This window comes from Heteronotia binoei, chromosome 1 (genome assembly GCF_032191835.1).
Source record: "Heteronotia binoei isolate CCM8104 ecotype False Entrance Well chromosome 1, APGP_CSIRO_Hbin_v1, whole genome shotgun sequence".
In the NCBI taxonomy this organism is placed as follows: Eukaryota; Metazoa; Chordata; class Lepidosauria; order Squamata; family Gekkonidae; genus Heteronotia; species Heteronotia binoei.
Window position 1 is genome coordinate 162,884,219 of NC_083223.1, and position 6,000 is coordinate 162,890,218.

The following is a 6,000-nucleotide window of genomic DNA, read 5'->3' on the forward strand; positions in this document are numbered from 1 at the left end:
TCTTCTGTCAGTGGGGTTAGAAAGGACTACTGGAAAGTGAGGAATATGGGAAAGATCTGTGATGATCACCATCTTCCACTGACAGATTCCTGGAGCCAGAGCATAGAGAGATGGGGAGGAACATAGAGGGAGGGGAGTGGCATGAAATGCAAGCAAGCTTGTGACATTTCTATTGAAAGCTCAAAGGTATACAGAATCTACCAGGGGCTGAAAGTACCATTCTTCAGCAAAGGAACTTCAAAAGTAGATTGGGAAAGAATGCTGAATTAGAACTGATCAATAAACTTAATTGTGTTAACTAAGGCTTAACAGAGCCAAACTCCATTCTTAGCTTCCACACATTTTAAATTGTTTATCATGGCTAATTGCAATGATTATGGTGGGTCACTGTGCTTACCCCTGAGTTTCTCACAGATTTCGCTGCATGTAATTGGATCACCAAAAAAATTATGCTTCAATAAACCTGGTAGTCTTTAAGGCTGCTACAAGACTTCTTTCTTAGGGGGAAGAATGCTACTTCTGAAGAACTGTGTATATCTGTTCCATATTGACATCTGTAGTTTGTATTTTGAATTGATAAAGTACTCCTTTTGCACTATGCTCTACACTTTCCAAATCCATTTGGCTGCCCACTGGAAAAATATATCTGAAACAAGATGTTTAGCACAGCTGTCTCTGTGATCAATGAGCTGGAATATGTTCCCCATCTTCTGCCAGGTATTAAAGAATGGAATCAAAATTTTAAAAAGATACTGAAGTATAACAAGGCATGGGAGTCCTTCAAAGGGTACTAAAGAACCCCAGGTACTGCAACATACTACATCCCCTTAAAAAGAAACATACCACCCTACTTTTTTTTACAGCATAACAAGAAGCTATCAATGGACACTTTTTATCAAACATTTGACACCTATCATTATAAAGAACTCCCTTCATTTTTATTAGCAATTTTGGATCATATTATAAATCTTAGTAACCTAAGTAACAAGATGCTCATTCATCCAGGTTAGCTTTCATTTTATTAAGTGCTTATATGCTATACTACATAACAGTTGCAGGCATTTTGTGTGTCTTAAGTTGGAACCACAAAAAATGTACCTGATGATTACTCAGTTGTGGCTTAGAGCAGCAGCTCCACCGCACACCACATCTTTTCAAAATTCCTTGCAGAGAGCCAAAATTGGGGGAGGGGGGTAATGTGCAGATATTCCAAAGCACTGTAGCATGGAAGGTGTCTGGTGGTTTTGTGTTCTGATGAAATTATTTATTCTCCATGTAGCCCAGAACATGATCTCTGGTTGCCAAGATGTTAATATGTGGTTCCAGACATTATAAAGGCTGCATAAATTATGACCTCAGGAATTGACTTTTTAAAATGCCAAGCACTACAGATATATTTTTCATTTGTTGGGAAAGTTATTTCCTGGTATATAATCCGACTGAAACGCTGCTGTTTTTGGGATAGCTTCTGAGAGTCCCTGATGCATTTTTCCCAGAACTGCATTATAAAGCCCTGTGGTGTTGGGAATAAAGTTATTTCTTGGGAAAAAGGAAAAGAGAAGATTGCTTATTGTTATGAAAGACATTATCAAAAGCAAATAAATAAAAGATATTTTAATAGCACTGATTAAAACCCATGTTTGTATTTATGTAAGCTATAGACTTGCTGTTTAACTTTTGCATTCTCCTTTATTTAAGTGCATTTAAAGACATGGTAGCATGTTTCTGTTTTTGTAGCCTTCCTGTTCTCTTCAGTACCTACAGTATGTTTATTGCCATACTAAAATTAAATAAGATCGCTCTGTGCAATACTGTATTTAGTGTTTCTATTCCAATTTTTTTTAGAATGTTAATTTATATGAAAAATAAATAAGATCGGAGTTGCATTAAATATGTAGTGTTTTTCTTGGGCTCTTATCATACTGAAATTGTTTTTATTAACTTCAAGAAGTGATATTTTACAGCTTTAAATACAGAAAATGCTCATTTTGAAAGACTTGCAGTCCAAATGGTAGACTACAAACAGTTATAAGTGTAGAAGAAACAGGAAAAGAGAAGCAAGAATATGCAAATTTACCATTTTCAGATCATACGGTTCTCATAGATAGATTGGTCTACTTCCAAAAAGTTCAACATAGCACCTAGATTACCTACCCAATGTCTTGCCGTTCTCTGTGCACACATCATTTGTGTAAACTCTTCTTATTACTGCACTGATACCACAATAAACTGTGATGAGGAAAGCAATGAAAATGAAACATTAAAATCTTCCTTAATTGGACCTAGGCATTCTTGGAATGGGCTGTTATGCAATGTATAATCTTGGTCTGACAACAGAAGATTTTAAAAATAATCTAACAAGCACACTAAAATATATATTCCTGTTAATTGCTTGACAGTCTATTCAGTATTGTTTGATGTGCGTTAAAGGTATGCTGGCAGCTATCAGATCATTTGAATATTGAGTATGTTGGTGTGCCATAAGGTATAAATAAATCACAGCGACTTAGCAACTGTGATCCATGCAATGGTCACCTCGAGACTAACTACTGTAATGCCTTCTACATGGGGCTGCCCATGTCTCGGATCCAGAAACTGCAGTTGGTGCAGAACGCAGCAGCCAGGCTGTTATTGGGTCTCTCTATATGGGAGCACATACAGCCAAGGCTGCGGGAACTGCACTGGCTGCCAATAGTATTCCGGATTCGCTATAAGGTGCTGGTTATTACCTTTAAAGCCCTATATGGCCGAGGACCTGTCTACCTTAGGGACCATCTCTCCCAACATGTTCCCCAGAGGGTACTTAGATCTGGATCGCAGAATTTACTGTCAATCCCCAGGCCAAGGGAGGTGAGACTGAAGGCTACCAGAGAAAGAGCCTTCTCAGTTGCTGCCTCCCACTGGTGGAACCAACTCCCAGAAGATGTAAGGGTGTTGTGGGACCTTGCCCAGTTCTGCAAGGCCTGTAAAACAGTTCTATTTTGACTTGCCTTTAGTTAAGCTACAGTACAAGTAGAAGCCCAACATCGCTGAATGTAATGGTACCAACACTAGCACCAAAAATTGTTTTAAATTATTTTAAACTGTTTTAAATTGTATTAAATTGTTTAACTGGTAATGATTGTTAATTTTAATTGTTTGCTCACTGTTTTATTGTTTGGTGTTTGATTGTTGTTAGCCGCCCTGAGCCTGCTTCAGTGAGGAGGACGGGATATAAATGCGAGGAATAAATAAATAAATAAACATTGAGCAGGTAACTAGAAACATTAACCTTTCCTCTAGATGGGCTGCATATTAGTCTCATACACCTCTTCCTGCCTGAACCAGCTCATTAGTCTGTACCACTGGTTCTGCCTTAATCCTGCATGACAGGGATCTTTCATGACTCCACTGGCTCAGTTTTTATTTCTCATTCACTTTAGAAAGTGGCATCAGATATCAAACAGAATTTGTTTTCTGATATAATTACACGTATGGAATGCCCTTTGTATGAAGTGATTATCTAGTAGTTAACTAATTGGTATGTTTACCACCAGATGGCAGGCTAATGATTGAAAAGCACAGAACCTCTGTAAGAATTACAGAATAGATTCTTATATAGATGGTAAACACAGTCTACATAAACTACTGATAAACACTGTTGCATTTAGCCCCAATAATTGTTGTTTCTGTTACAGCAAGAAAAGGATAGGGAAGCTGTGACCACCTTTTAAAAATTATCAGGAAAAATATTTTAAACAAGTAAACATATGCAACCTTAGGTGAAAAACAGAATTTTTACAACAGAAGCTTTCAAAGGCTGGTAAGCATGGAGGCCTGGGCCTTCCATGTTTTGTTTTGATGCACAGAGTGATGCTTAACTATCTTGACTAATAGCAACTGACAGGCCCAACTAGTCTTGTGGCATTTGTGCATAGGATTGCCAAGTCCAATTCAAGAAATATCTGGGGACTTTGCGGGTGGAGCCAGGAGATATTGGGGGTGGAGCTGTAAGCAAAGTTGTGACAAGCACAATTGAACTCCAGGGAGTTCTGGCCATCACATTTAAAGGAACCGCACACTTTTTAAATGCCTTCCCTACATTAGAAATAATGAAGGATAGGGGCACCCCCTGGTCCGATCTTTCTGAAACTTGGAGAGCATTTTGAGGAGAGTCATCAGATGCTATGGTGAAACTTTGGTGCCTCTACCTCAAAAAACAGCTCCTCCAGAGCCCCAGATACCCCCAGATCAATTCTCCATTATACCCTATGGGAATCGATCTCCATAGGGAATAATGAAGTGCTCAGCAGAGATTTCCTCCCCCCCCCTGTTTCTGACAACTCTGAAATGGGGGAAGGCCTGCTCCCACCTGGGGATTGGCATCTCTACTCACGAGTTGCTGAACTTCCAACTTCTTCAAAGTAACACAGAGCAACCAAAGGTTCAAGTTTATCTTTCCTATGCAAATGACCTCTGAAAAGATTGTGCAACCAATGGAGGGTCTGAGCTGCTATCACAGCCACTGGGAGCAGCCATGTTGTTCTGCCCTCACACCCATTCAGCCTTAAAGACACAGACACACCATCCCAAGAGGAAGCCTTTCCAAGTGGAGTCTGAAGCCTCCAGAGGTGGAAAGGCACATGGTGGCTGTGGGGGCAGAGCTTCTCCCCGCCGGCCAGCTGACTGGGAGTGGGAAGGAGCCTGGGAAAGTGGGAGAACCCCCACTTGGACCTGGGGATTGTCAAGCCTATTTGTGCAAGACAGCCATTATCTAAATGTTGGAAGTAGCCTATTAGAATAATGCCTGGCTCCAACAACAACCAAAACTTGATGAAAATTTGGTCTTTCAATCATCATTTGGTTTCAATTGCTCCACTGAACTGTTGCCCTCTAGGCAAAATTAAACACATCCAAATCGTAGCCATGCTGACTTGGAAGCTCTACTGAAATCAGCAAGAGTTTCTATCAAGATACATGTGCATAGAACTACAGCCTAAATATACCGCAGGCTGAATGGTGGGAATAGAGAATGCATCAAACCCACATGTTGTTAAGAGTGTCTAACGTTATTGTTTGCTCTTCTGCAGAGGATGTGTTGGTCTTTTAAGATCCCCAGATGTCTGAGTAAAAACATATGGACATGTTTGTGATGAAAACAGAGGTAGGCAGCTTGCATAGGCCCATGGTTATCCAGCGTCATACAGAAATGTGAAATGATACTTTTTATTATGTACCAAGGGGTAGTAAAGTGGTGAATTTCTGCAACCTTTCAACATGTGCTGAGAACTGCAGAGGTCATCTTAGGCCTATTATGCACACAACCCTGGGAAAGTTCATTCTTGGGGTCACATGAAAGAGTATCCAAGCAGTCAAGCCTTTAACTTTGACTTTGGATTCCATGCCTGCTCTACGCACCATTCTTTTTTCTCTGGTGTATTTATTCTGTAATTACAACCCAAAAATGAAACTTATCTCAACTGGGGTGGGAAGTCACTTGTGACATGTGGTGGGTGGCATCTAAAAGGGTTTTTAAAAAAAATAAAAAAAATTACACAATTGCCCTATCACAGCTGTACAGTAGCATCCAGTAAGCCCCTTCCATTTAAAATGTAAAACAACAGAGGGAAAGTAGTAATTGGAGCTTGCACACCAAGTGCCCATCAGAAGGTGGAACCAATGGTGCCTTTCTGCCTCAGGCATGCAGGTGGCAGACAGGGGTGAAAAATCTCTCACTGCTGCTGAGTGGCCAAGGGAAAGGTGAACTAAAAGCTGCTGGGGCTGTGTCAAAAACACACCAAACCAACCTATGTCATATTGCCCCCATCAGTTCTTCTCTGACACCTGGCATGGGAGTGCCATCCTTCCCCTCTAGTAATTCTAGTCTCCCCTTCCATCTGTTCCCCTCACAGAGGCGGTCTCCTCCTCTGTCTCTCTCTTTCCCTTTTCCTTCCTACACCTCCACCCCTCATTTTCCTTAAACAACAAATATGGACCAGAGTCCCCACCCTAGATGGAAAA